At 47.4% G+C, this 14,207-nt stretch overlaps 1 long non-coding RNA gene across 1 annotated transcript; it reads left to right on the forward strand.

Moving 5' to 3' along the window:
- The first annotated feature begins 4,430 nt into the window (after window positions 1–4,430).
- On the forward strand, window positions 4,431–12,314 carry LOC144173812 (uncharacterized). The gene is made up of 3 exons (XR_013323390.1): window positions 4,431–4,445; window positions 7,158–7,310; window positions 12,096–12,314. It is a non-coding gene; the product is annotated as an uncharacterized LOC144173812 (long non-coding RNA).
- The last annotated feature ends 1,893 nt before the right edge of the window (window positions 12,315–14,207 follow it).

The following is a 14,207-nucleotide window of genomic DNA, read 5'->3' on the forward strand; positions in this document are numbered from 1 at the left end:
CCGTGCTTGACTTGATTCTTCCGATGAAGACGTGATGGAAGCGACGGTCCCTTCAGCGAGTATGCTGACACAATCCAATACCAGCGTCAGCGCAAACGGTCAAGGCAACGTTACGACCAATTGAACCCCCCGATGCGTCGCATCACATCAGGGTTCCCTCGCGGGAAGATGGGAGTAATTTTTGTCCCAACCAACTTGCGTTTCCACTCCCATTGATCATCGTCATATAGTAGGAATTCCGTCAGCGCACACCAAGTGTTTTCAGGAATCCTTTGTGCCAAATTCTTGTGTATGCTGGAATCGTCTTCCTTATGACATTTTTGGTATAAAAGATGCTGCTTTATTAAAAATCGCTGTCACTTATCTTATTTGAATGTAGCTGTTAGGTCAACCCTGCATCAAACAATGTCACTTGATTGCAATTTTTGTGTTGTATTTTGATCTGTATGGAGTACATGTATGTACCCACTCCCCTCTGTAGTGCCCTCGGGCCTTGAGGGTAACTAACTAACTAACTAAATAAATAAATAATAAATAAATAAATAAATAAATAAATCCCTTCGGTTATTTCTACAGCCCAGACCATAGTTCCGAACTGTCTTGTCTCCAGCCTCCTCCTTGCCTACTTTAGCATTGAATCCTATAACTACGCTATACTGTGTTTTTACATGAGTCATTGCCGTTTCCACATCTTGATGGGAACGTTCAGCTAGCTGGTTGTCGTGGCTGGATGTAGGTGCGTAGCCCTGCACCACCTTGAATTCGTACCTCTTATTAAGCCTAATTACAGGGCCGGCTACCATTTCGTTAATGCTATAGTATTCGTCTATGTTGTCAGCTATGGTTTTATTGACTAGAAATCCCAGTACAAGTTCTTTTCTGTCCACTAGACCACGGTCACATAGGGCGTGTCCATTTTCAGCACTGTAAAGGCTTCACCTGTCCTCCTAACCTCACTAAGCCCTATGACATCCCATTTAAGGCCCTCTAATTGCTCGAACAGCACCTCTAGATGCGCTTCGCTAGATGAAGTTCTCGTGTTAAACGTTGCCAGGTTCAGATTCCAATGGCGGCCTGTCCGGATCCAGTGATTCTAAGCACCCTCCGCTGCGTCACAGGTCTGGCCTCCGCCGTTGTCAGTTGCTTGGCAGCCACAGGAGACTGAGGGCTATGGGTTAATTGGCGTATTATTGATTAATATCATGCTTTAAAGGCTTCTCTAAGATAATGATTCACGCAAAATACTGTTAACTAAGCAACCCCGCATGCGCATTCGTTCCGATGAATTTTCCGTCATGAGTTTGGTTAAGTGAGCCGTGTGGTTAGAACGCTTTATTGGCAAAAAGAATGCATGCGAAATTGTGTGGTTGCGTTGCTAATGACCAGGAACTCTGATAGAAGGTTTCTCATTTTCATTCAGTCAATTTATCCACAAAATAAAGGGCACTTTACGCGTGCTCCGCGTGCATTCATGCCTTACCATTTGTACCTTATTTGGAACGTTAAAGTGTGCGTGCCTCTGCGCCACCTAGTAGCGATGTTGAATTTAACCAAGCAAACACAAAGATGTTTGCAACTCGCTTCGTTGACACTGGTATTAGTGACGGTTAGCCACATTATACACCAAGAAAATACGTTTTGCCTCCTGAGAAATCATGTCACCTAGAAAACAAAATCGGCAGCGTTCTCCAAAAATCGTGTTGCTCTTAGTCACAAGCAAAACACACACAAAAGTAGTACGTAACTTGAGAGAACATCGATACCTTGAAACATAGGCGAGCTCTTAGATTCACCGACATTAACACAAACCACTCCTCCTGGTGCAACCAGGTTCTGCGGGCGTTGAAGACCAGAACACCTAGCACACGGGTTCGATTCCCGACCGTGGCGGCCGCTTTTCTGAAGGAGGCGAAAAGCAAAACCTCCCGTAGTTCGAGATATCGGAGCAGGTGAAAGATCCCCAGGTGGCCATAATTAATCCGGAGCCCTCCACTACGGCGCGCCTCATCGCCTGTGTAGCATCGGCGTGTTAAACCCCACAATCAATCAATCAATCAGAACCGCCCTTAAGGAGTGTTTCGCTCTGAGTACGTATTTGCTCTTCTCTTTTAACATTATTTTGAGTCAAAACCCTTCGCAAACTGCTTTGTAACTGAGAAACCACAAATCACACAAAACTTTATTTTTATGATGTTTGCTCTGTACCACTAACCGAAGAGCACGTCTAATCCAGTCGGTAATAGGCGATAAAAACGTTGGGCCTATTGCTGCCTGTCTAGGAAATATTAAAACTGGGTTATACATTGGTAGTTGGGTTAAAGCGGGTAATTTATATGTTAAAATATTAAGCCTAACAGATTTACGTCTTGGCGCCTTGTTTGCGCTGAATCTTCTGCGTGTAGATTGCAGCCTCTTCAAAATTTCTACGCTGGCTTTTTTGTGAGAGGGTGCACACGAAAACTCTCTGACGGAACGGTTGGACGATATACTCAGACCGGAAAAGATTAGACATAGTTGGATATGCGGCTGTGCTTAGCGTCAGTTTCTAGCAAAACTTTCCAAGGTCGGTGACACTTTATCAATCGTGTTTTGTCATTCTTCATTGACATTTTTTTTTGCGGAAAAATTGTGTGATACAGATTTCTCCTGCGTTTGAAATCACTTGCTTGGCTCCGTAGACTTGCAGATGCAGGCCTGAGTTCAGCCCAAATGAACCCCGTCTTTGTATGCTGACACAATTGGGCCACTTCTGTGTTAAGCCCGAGAAGCGGTAGTAACTAAGAACACAGAATAGAAGCATTTTGCCACTTGCACGCGTCAATTTCAACTCTTACGAGGGGAACAGCTAATGCAGATAATACTTCTATAAACGAATAACAAATACTTCCCGGTATTAGTAGAGGAAACGACGTTGACAAGACAAAAACGGTACGTCTTTCTCCAGTAAATACATGGACGTAGAAATTCTCCCGTATACGGAGGGTTCAAGCGCATCGATTTTCAAAGAGTTGTATTTTCGCCTGATGGCATCTAAATTGAGAAGCGAGGGTTCGATAAGATCACGCTCTTCTCGCTCCCTTCGGCTCCCTCGTCTCTATTTCTTTGCGAGTGTCTGTTTACCCGGAACAGCAGCGAAAAGCAATTTCTCAAACGAGCATCGAAAGTACGTGGCCGGAAGGCGCAACTCGTTAGTGCTGATGGTTGGCGCTGTTTTGCGAAGCGAAGGGCGTTCAACAAGAAACAGAGAATACTAAGCTATTGTTTCCCTTGCATTCAGGCGCGGGTTGTTGTGCCAGAGCGCCTGGCCCAAATGCGTTGCTCGAGGCGACGCGCCGACAGCGAGGCTGAGTCACGCCTCTCCCTTTCGTCGGTGCGGCGCGGCCGAATCCCGCATCTCAGAACGCTGCGGCGCGGCCGAATCCCGCATCTGAGAACGACCAAACAAGGGCATGTCGCTACGCCCGGAGGCGAGGTGACGGAGACGGCGGGGGCATCGCCCTCCCTTTCCTGGCGGCGCAGCTGACTCACCGCTTCCCTACCATTCGTCGGAATTCAAACTTCAGGCAGTGAGAGCCCTGATTGGAGCTTTTCGAACTTTTTGGGGCCACAACGAACTTCCCAGGCTATAAAAGAAGCCCGGAGGCTCTCATCGTCGGCATTCCTCGGCGGCTTCTCTCCGGCACCAGTCTCTTCGGAAGCACCGAGTGAAAGGGTGCTGTCGCCTTTGTGCGAGTCATGTAGCGTTTGCTTACCCTATACATACTGTATATAAATGTTACTTCAACTCTTCGTCGGCTCGAGAACTTCTTCGCTCTGCTCTGCGCCGCGTCGATAGCGGACGGAGCAAGGCAACGTCGCTACACCGCTGACTGCGCTCGGATGGCCAGTCGCAACAGTGGAGGCTGCGGTGAGAGGGCCCAGTCCCAACAGCGGTGACAGCGTCGGGATGGCTGATTCCCTACATCGGTAACAAGCAGGAAGGCGAGTCACAACCTGGGAGCAGCGCTGGGATGCTCATTCCCAACAGTGGATGGCAGCTGCGGGATCGACTGGCAACGCCTACTACCTAGTGTGGTAAGCGCTCGACGTTTTCTCTCAGTTCACCAGACTTCTCTAGCACAGGTTATGGTAGTTTATAGAAGGGCTGTGTGAAGCACTGTGTATAGCTTTGAGTGTTTCAAGCCTAGAGGAAGTGCGTTGAAACCAAAGCTAGTGCCGAGAGGTAAACAAAGGAGCGTAGAGAATTACTTGCGCGTGCCTTACTAGTAGTTCGATAGTATAGGAGCGGCAAGGGAATTCTAACGTGGGTAAGCAGCAAGAGGCCAGTACAAACGATGGAGGACCTTAAAGTGAAGGAACTCATCGAAATTTGCGAGGAGCTGGGCCTTGACTTAGGCCGTGCGAAACGGTAGCGTGCGATCCTTGAGATCATGCGGGAGGCGAAGGTAACGGCTGAGGAAGTCAATGAGGCCAGGGATGATATCAAAGAGCGCCGTGAGCGCGAGGAGGCTAAAGAGCGCCGGGAGCGCGAGGAAGCCAAAGAGCGCCGGGAGCGCGAGGAAGCCGAAGAGAAAGAGCGCCGTGAGCGCGCAGAAGCCGAATGGCAGGAACGGGAAGCCAAAAGGCAGGAACGGGAAGCCAAAAGGCAGAAATGGGAAGCCAAAAGGCAGAAACGGGAAGCCGAAAGGCAGCTCGAGCTGATGAGGCTAGAGTCGGAGCTGCGGCAGGGTTCGCCGGCGCCTAGCGTGACTTGTCCAACGTTTCAGGCGAGCGGGCTGAGAAGTCAGGACCAACGGCCGCCGTTCGTTGTTGAGAGGTCAGAGCCGGAAGACGGAGCGTCGCAGGGCAAAGGCGAAGCGACCGCACTCGTATTCTTGGACAGAGAAGCGAGCCAAGAGAGCGAGAACGGCGCGGAGGCAGAGAAGCCGCTTCGAAATAAAGATTTCGAAACGCGCGCACAGTCCGCGAGCAGTGGCCAGGGCAAGGCACTTACCAGTTCGCAAGCGGGGAAGCTCTCGCAGGAACTTCACTCTTCCCCAGCGAGCGAGACGCGAAAGGACGCCGAGCAACGTAGCTCGAACTGCGAACCGACCGAAAACTCTCGCGTTAGGTTAGTCGAACCGCCAGCAGCTGAGGCGGGTTGCGTGAAACCTTTCGGTGGAGAAGCGCAGCGGACACAGCTGGGTGACACGAAGAGTACGTTGTCACCGGTCACCGATCAGCTGTTGCGCGACAAATATTGTTTCTACGTTTTGTTCAACTAAAATTGTATTGCTTTCCTTCATTCCTAGCTGGCCTGTTATTTAGCAATGTACCATTTGTGCTTTCATATAGGAGGTCGGCCTAAGTTTTTACTCCGGAACCTCCTTGTGTACACCATGTACCCTGTAAACTTGTATGCGACAGTTCGTTTGAAATAAACCTGAAAACGAGAAAAACCATGTACAATCAATACTCCCGCAGGGAACTAGAAATTCTCCCTTGTGGTCTTGAAAAAACTTTTTTCGGAAGGCCTACAAACCCCGCAAACTCCTTTCCAAAGTCCTTTCAAAAGAAATAAATGCTTCCCTTGAACCTCCTAAAACCTCCCCGCGCGAGGCCTACAAAACTCAAGCTTTCGTAAAACTCTATTCAAAAGAAATAAATGCTTCCCTTGAACCTCCTAAAAACGCCCCTAAAATAACATAAGTACTTCGCCAGGGAGCCAAAATAGACTACTCAACCGCCTAAAAATTCCATAAACATCACTTAAAAACGCCCTCGTAGAAGTAAAAAATTCACCATTTTGATCTCTAATTCTCCCAAACGTTTTTTAGCACTACCTAAATACAACCTTTCTATCGCCTAAAAACACCAAGGAAGACCACTAGAGGACAGGTGATTTAGAACCTCTAGGGAGTATATATTTTTTAAAGTGTACAGTACAATATGAAAGGATACAATATATACAATACAATATGATACGGTAGGATACAATACAATACGATACGATACAATACAATACAATACAATACGATACGATAGTACGGTATAGCACGGTATACTGTCGGCGGCCACCAACCACACAAACAAGTTACAGCCACAGCGTAACTGGTGGGTCACCACAAGCTTCTCCACCGCAGCCGGGATGGAATTGATGTCCTTGGGCTCAGTAGCACAGCCGTGCAGACACCGCGGCGGGTGGGCGGTCGCCTACGAGAGAGGGAGAGAGAGACGGAAATGACGAACTTGCTACGCCAGATAATGATGTGATAAAGAAGATGGTGATGATGTTGAAGAAGTTGATGCGCACAGAGGCGTTCAGTTATTGGTCTAGGCCTGTGGGTTGCAGGTACGCGATCAGAGCTTTTGTAGCCCGCTAAGCACGTTTGGGACATGCCCACGGACCTAAGACGTAGTTCAGTTGAGTGTTCGTGGAAAGAGGCAGCGAGGGACACTTTTCGGGCACTAAATCGAGCACATTCACCGAGGAGGTGCTGCAGGTTTTCTGCACATCTCACTGTGGGCAGAGTGGCGACGAAGTCCGTTTCATCTTAAAACGAGGAAGTTGCGCGTGCATGCGACATTCAACCGCATGCGATGTAGAATTGCTTCTTCCCGCTTGCAGACTCTAGGTGTTTAATTGGGTCTTAAACGAGAGGCCGTCGTTCTGAAACGATAGGGTAGCGCTATGCAAAATGCGTGTGTTCTCTGGTTGGGGCGCCGCTTTGATGGCCGGAGGAAGAGCAAAAACCTCTTGGGAGCACTGTGGCAAGGGCGCAAAGGGACGCGCAATACTGCGTGTCGCTTTTGCATTGCTGCAGTGCTACAGTGCTTGTTACAACGCTCCCCTAAGAGTTTTTTGCTGTACCTCCGGCCCTCAAAGCGGCCCCAACGAGAGAAACCACGCATTTGCATAGTGCTACCTCGTTTCAAAATGACGGCCTTTCGTTTTAGATAATTGGGCCCTTCGAATTTGCAGTTTGGATCAATAAAATATAGCGGCACGCAATGATTTGATACGTCAGCCCAGGTTGCAGTGTGTGTGTTTACGACTAAGGAAGGGGCACGTGGAAAGAGAAAGGGCTTGTCGATGGGAAGGGAAAGGCTGTTGGCCACCCGAACACAGCGGATTGCTAGCAGCCTTCTTTGCGTCCTTTTCATCCTTGTGCCTGCAGCATCGCCTGACCATATGGCGGCTGCACAAGAGCACCAGACCTGTCCCGTTGGTCATCCGAATCGTGGTGCTGGTCGGAAAGAAGGAGGCGCCACGGCGCCCGTACGCGGACGGGAGGAAGAGGACCGGCGCCATTAGCCAGATGGCCAATAAGGTACGCCGTACCATAGAGTTCCTCAATATCACCTAGAGTGGAAAGTGTCGATCGCACGCCGCCATGGGAATTGTGGGTACTGTGGGAATCGGATTGGCAGCAAGCGGATAGTGCAAAGGGCTACGGATTAGGCTTTTCGGCTCTGAAGTGCTTGTTAGTTCTGTTTTCGGTATGCTTTTCCGTTTTCAGGATGTCCCTTTCTGGCATTCAATGGCTATCACAGATATATATGTCTAAATAACAGCGTGATTAGCACTTAACACATGTGCTCGCGTTAGCGGCGAGTTTCTTAAGATGAAGGGGTGACCACATGCAGTGAAAGCGACAAGCGACTCCGAAAACGTAACTCAAAATGTGCAACAGCAGAGTACTGGGTGACAGCGACAAGCGAAAAAAAAATTAATACACTGCCGCAAATGTCCTCGGTCGTCGTCACTCGTCGCCAGTCGTTACAGTTCACTGTATCGCCGCTGCCGCTTGCTTGTGGGCTGCTTCTGGCCGGCAAAAAGCGAGCGAGGGTCCCAGCGGCTTGTTATAACGCTTCATACCGCTTCCCGCCACCGCCCCCCACTACAGCCACTAAATTAGCTACGCTAGCCCACACTATCCGTTTTCTGCCCACATTCAGTTACGATTTCGGCGTCGCTCGTCACCGCCACTCCGTTTACTTGCCCCTTGAAGCATGCACTGCCTTGGGTAGGCGCAATGAGGCAACATACATAGCTTTGGGGGGCTTCCAAAGCTTCCAACACTTCCAACACTTATGTTGCATATGACAACGTAAGCAGGGAACGGCTGTGGAGAATGCGGAACCTCCAGGAATTAGATGACGAGTCAATACAGTTCCTTATAGCAATCAATAAAGACAATAGAGTGCACCTTATATGGGAAGGACAGAAATGCACCCAGCAGGTCAACATCCACCGGGGACTGAAACAGGGATGCCCGTTGAGCCCAATACTGTTCATGCTTTACATGGCAGGGTTAGAAAAAAAAACTGTAATAAAGTCAAGTACGGTTCAGCCTAACCCATATGCTTCAAGGCGAAGTGGTACAACAACGTATTCCGGGAATGATATACACAGACGACATTCTTTTTTTAGTTGATAACCAGACCGATATGCAACGGCTAGTAAATATTTGCGGCCAGGAAGCCACCGACCTCAGGTTTCATTTTAGTGCAGAAAAATCAGGAATAATGGTTTTCAATGACGCTACCACTGACGCAGTGTCTACCCAGCAATGCGAATTACCTTGAGTGAAGGAATATAAATATTTTGGAGTGTGGATAAACGAAGGGAATAACTACTTAAGAACTCACGAGGAGCAACGTAAGGTTAACGAAACGCAGCTATAATGAAGCATAGATTTCTGTGATGGTATAACAAATATGAAGTAGCGAGAGGAATGTAGAAAGGAGTGATAGTTCCGGGTCACACATTTGCGAATGCTGTACTCTGCTTAAAATCAGACATTCTATCAGGGCTTGAAGTGAACCAGAGAACGGTAGGACGTCTGGCCATGGGCGTGCATGCAAAAACAACTAACGAAGCAGTACAGGGAGATATGGTCTGGGCGTCGTTTGAAGTTCGAGAAGCATAGAGTAAAATATGTTGTGAAATGAGTTTGAGAGCAATGTATCAACGAAGGTGGGCAGTTAAGGTTTTTAGGTACCTATACTTGAAAAGCGTGGACACGCAGTGGTTAAGGAAGACTAGAAGGCTAACGATGAAATACGGTAAGAAGAGTGCAGAATCCCAAACAGCCAAGATAACCAAAAAAGAGTCAAGGCAGATTGAAAAGAATAAATGGAGAGAAAAAATGGAAGCTAAAACGCCGTTAGAGATGTACAGGGCTAAGAAATTGAACATCAGAAAGGAAAATTTCTACGATAATTCCCACGGCAGTGCTTTGCTTTTTGAGGCTAGAGAAGGTGCTTGCGAACTAAGTGCTTTGTGGGGAAGTATTCACAAAATGATGGGGTGTGCGTGGTCTGCGGAAAAGAAAAACTATGCGGCACATGGTGTAAGAATGTGAGGGTATTTATTCAAATCTACATGAGAGAAATATTCGGCGTCCAGAAGCACTAGGAGTTAAAGATCGCACACAGGAAGTTAACTTCAAGGCTGTCGAGGGGACGAAAAAAAGATTAGAATGCTGGTGGACGAAAAGCAGAGAGGGGAATATTGCCTAGGACAGTTACCACCTGTAACAGAAAAAAAAGTATTTTGTGCCTAATAAGCTTTTTGTGCCTGCCCTAAGCAGCGCTAGTATTAAACCAAGAGTGTAAAACATGGTAATATTAGTCCTTTTTGATAAGATGACATGTCATAACCCCTCTACAAAGGGGAAACCAATAGCGATCATAAATCATCATATCAGCGATGTTTTAATGCTGACTATAAGCCTAGTACTCACCTGTAAGCCTAGAACTCACTTTCTGAGCTCCTTTACCTACTCTTACATACCTCACACTCCCCAAGCGAAACGTTTTCCTTACAGTGAAGGGGACAATGGGCGAATAAGATGGGGCGAATTAGAGGTACAGTAGATATCTCGATAAACGGAAATCACTTAAACGGAATAGCCGCTTAAACGGAACAGTAGCCTGTAAGTTGGTTGGTTTTGTATTCATCATCATCATCATCATCACCAGCCTATCTACGCCCACTACAGGGCAAAGACCTCTCCCATTATTCTCCAATTACCTCGGTCCTGTGCCAACTGTGACCCATTTATCCCCGCAAACTTCTTGATCTCATCTGCCCATGTAACTTTCTGCCGCCCCCTGCAACACTTGCCTTCTCTAGGGATCCACTCTGTTACCCTTAATGACCAGCGGTTATCTTGCCTTTGCATTTCATGCCCTGCCCACGTCCATTTCTTCTTAATTTCTACTAACATCTCTTTAACACCAGTTTTCTCCCTGACCCACTCCGCTCTCATTTTGTCGCTTGATGTTACGCCTATCATTTCCCGCTCCATTTCCCGCTGAGTCGTTCTCAATTTAAGTTGAACCCTCTTAGTGAGCCTCCAAGTTTCTGCCCCCTAGGTGAGTACCGGCAAGATGCAGCTGTCATACACTTTCTTCTTCAGCGACAATGGTAGGCTGCTATTCATTATCTGAGAATGTCTGCCATATGCACCCCACCCCATTCTGATCCTTCTAATTATTTCTGCCTCATGGTTGGGATCTGGGGTCACAACTTGGCTTAAGTAGATATATTCGCTTACCACTTCCACTGCCTCGCCACCTATCTCAAATCGCTGTGCCGTCCCGAGATTATTGATCATTACTTTAGTTTTCTTCATATTAATTTTCAGGCCCACGGTTCTACTCTGTTCGCCCAGTGCGGAAAGCATTCTTTGCAATTCGTCCCCCGAGTTACTTAGCAAGGCAACGTCATCAGCAAATCTTAGGTTACTGAGGTATTCTCCATTAACCCTTACTCCCACCTGTTCCCAATCCAACGTTCTGAATACTTCTTGTAAACATGCTGTGAATAACATTAGAGAGATTGTGTCTCCTTGTCTGACACCCTTCCTTATAGGTATTTTACTGCTCTCCCTATGGAGGATGATGGTAGCTGTAGACCCATTGTAGATATCCTCTTGTATTCTTACATAATGCTCATCTACTCCTTGGTTCCGTAATGCCTTAATGACTGCTAGGGTTTCGACCGAGTCAAATGCTTTCTCATAATCTATGGAGGCTATATATAGGGGTTCAGTGTACTCAGCGCACTTCCCTATCACCTCATTGATCGTGTGAATATGGTCCATTGTTGAATAACCTTTACGGAACCCTGCTTGTTCTTTAGTTCGGTTAGCGATTATCTTGGTAAGTACCTTGTAGACGACTGACAGTAAGCTGATCGGCCTGTGATTTTTCAGGTCCTTCATTTCACCTTTCTTATGAATTAGGATGATGTTCGCGTTCTCCCAAGATTCCGGTACCATTGCGGTCATTAGGCATTGCGTATACAGGTTTGCCAGTTTTTCAAGTACAATTTCTCCGCCATCCTTCAAGAGGTCTGCTGTTATCTGATCCTCAACAGGTGCTTTGCCCCCTTTCATTTCTTTCAAAGCCTTCCTTACTTCTTCGGTCGTTACTAGTGGGATGTCTATCTCCTCTGAACTACTGTCTCGTTCTGCATTATCCTGGATGTCCCGGCTACTGTACAGATCCCTATAGAATTCCTCGGCCACTGTGACTAATTTATCCCTATTTGTGATGACATTGCCTTGCTCATCCTTAAGTGCATACATCAGATTTTTCCCCACGCCAAGACGTCTCTTCACTGCTTTCAGGCTACCTCCGTTTTTTACCGCGCATTCGAAAAACTATCAGCTACATTCACCTTCTAGTGCTTAGAGTTTCGTGAAATGGTAAGAGTGTACGCACAAAAATTTGCACTTTCACACATCTATCTCAGTAAACGGAACTCCTGTTAAACGAAAGAAATTTTTTCGGTCCCTTGAAGTTCCGTTTATCGAGAGTCTACTGTATAAGCGCAGCCCTCACCTGTGCGCACACTGAATGTTCACAGCAGTTCAGTATGTTCGGAATGTTCAGTGGGGTGATCAAGTCATCAAATTGGAACCGGACGAAAAATTACCACCATAAGGAAACGTCTTAGACTATTCAGATTAGGAGACATCGATTTAATTGTAGTGAAGATTTAGAGAACGGAAAGGTCATACAAATGTCAGTGTTGTGAGTATACTGTGTATTGGTTGTAATTTTGCGCGCGCACTGATTGTGGGGCGCGTGTGCACGTGCAGACGAACGAGCTGAACGTGAAACTGAGCTTGCATTTGGAAAGCAAAGATCACACCATCGAGTGCACAAGCTAGGTCAAGTGATGTGCGCGCTGACTTCTACAGTGGCCATACCACAATCCCTTGCCCACCGGCTTTGCTTGGCCGCCGCTATGGAGTCAAGCCCCGCGCCATTGATACCGACCGACAGAACACGAGCGGTCACCTTATGCCTGCTGTAAGGTGAAGCCAGTGTTCGGAGCTGCTTGTAAGACATCATTCGATTAAAATCCTGTTAGCCACTCAGCCTAGATTTTATTCCTATAACAAGCCTGTTGAAATAATAATAAAAATGAAAATGTACACCGATGGGGGCACCCAGGTTTGAACCGGGGACCTCTCGATCTGCAGTCGAATGCTCTACCACTGAGCTATATATACCCCGGGACCGCACGGGCGCTGAAATTGTCGTTTACTTGCAACGTACCCGTACGCGAGCTGAAAGTGCATGCAAACAAAGCCTCTTCACCGGCAACCGCTTTTCCGCGACGAACAACTGAAGCCCTCTCTCTCCCTTTTTGCCTCTTTCGCTCCCCTCTCTCATTCAATTTGCAGCATTCGAACACATCTGTGATCAAATATTGGTCATCGCTGGCTTTCCTATCTTGTGCACAGAACACCGAACACGCTCTCGGTGGTATAAAGAGGGCAATTTCGACCCTGTTCGGGAGACTTTTGGGGCGTAAGTTGGGGTAGACATCTGGTAATGCGCCAAATTCAAACGACAGACAAGCCATGCATCATGAATTTTTCTCGTGCACCACAGGGCAGCGTTCTCAGATCCCTCCTGTTCCAAATTTGCAATACTGGCTGACGACAAACTTGCCTTTAAAAACAATTCACGATATCATATTTCTATTAACGCTTCTAAATGAGGTATAAAATAAATAAATGAGCGTTAGTGCATTTAGACGCTGTCTTTCGGTTTGATTCCAACGATCGTCAGCGTTCTGCTTTACGTTTGCATTCTGAATCCGTCTCCTGCGTCGATGAACCCGTTGGAGCAATGGTGACCATTGTGTGTCCACGCCATGAACTGTCAGAAATGCTGATGCGCTATTAAACCTCTTTGGAGCTTACTTAGTAAAGCCATTCGTTTGCAATGGAAAAGTAGTCCTGCCGGATCTCTCAACCGGCATTTCAAAAATTGCCGTCGCCGATTAAACGGTAACACCGTTTAGAACGCACTGCATTCACTTTGCCATATCAGGTTCAGATCGACGAGGCTCCTCTGTGCATACAATTATTCAGAAATACCAAAGTCCTTCAATGCTTTGAAGGACTCTGGAAATACCAAGAATTCGGTGTGCTAAAAAGTCGACTCGGCGGTCAAACGTGCCACAATGATTTTCCAATACACACACTTATATAAGAGATGAAAAATTACAGCCTTTTAATGCGTAAGCATTTTTAGGTGACCCCGTCCAGAGACATGTCTGACTGTCCCCAATGCGAGGTTTATAGGTTGGGGCAGATTCCTTCAATGTAAAGCATTGAATGACTCTGGTAGGGGCTGAATGGGTGGCACACGTCCTCGTGACGTAAGTTGTGAGTGCCATCTTTTGCGGTGTTTGTCAGGCTCGCCTCAGACTGCTCAAAATAAACCGCTTTTCAGCGCGTAGCGGAATAGGTGACAGGTATAAGGCGCAAAGGCTCATGGGTACATTGCTCCCGCCTAGTTCCGCCACTTCGGGTTCAAGAGCTCTCCTGGCCTCCCGTACGCCGACGGCTTTCACGCACGCGTGTGCTTGTTGTTTATCTGTTTTCACCGAAGAAAACAAACGCTCACGCATCGCACATTCAATTAACAGCAACGAATAATTCTACTAGGGGCTTCTCTGAAAGGTAAGCACTCTGTGACAAATAACACGCACACACGCGCGTAAAAACCACCGGCGTACTGGAGGACAGGCGAGATCTCGAACCGGAGGTTGCTGGAGCAGACGACGTACCCATGAGCCTTCGCGCTTCTTACCGGTCACCCATTTAGGTCATTAGGGCTTGGCATTTCTCGACTAAGGCTGCCCTAGCCCTGCCGAATCTTGTGCAATACGACTCTAAATGGTAGACGCCCGG

Source organism: Haemaphysalis longicornis, unplaced genomic scaffold, assembly GCF_048455015.1.
Source record: "Haemaphysalis longicornis isolate Haplotype H1 unplaced genomic scaffold, Haemaphysalis longicornis Haplotype H1 scaffold_3, whole genome shotgun sequence".
Classification (NCBI taxonomy): domain Eukaryota; kingdom Metazoa; phylum Arthropoda; class Arachnida; order Ixodida; family Ixodidae; genus Haemaphysalis; species Haemaphysalis longicornis.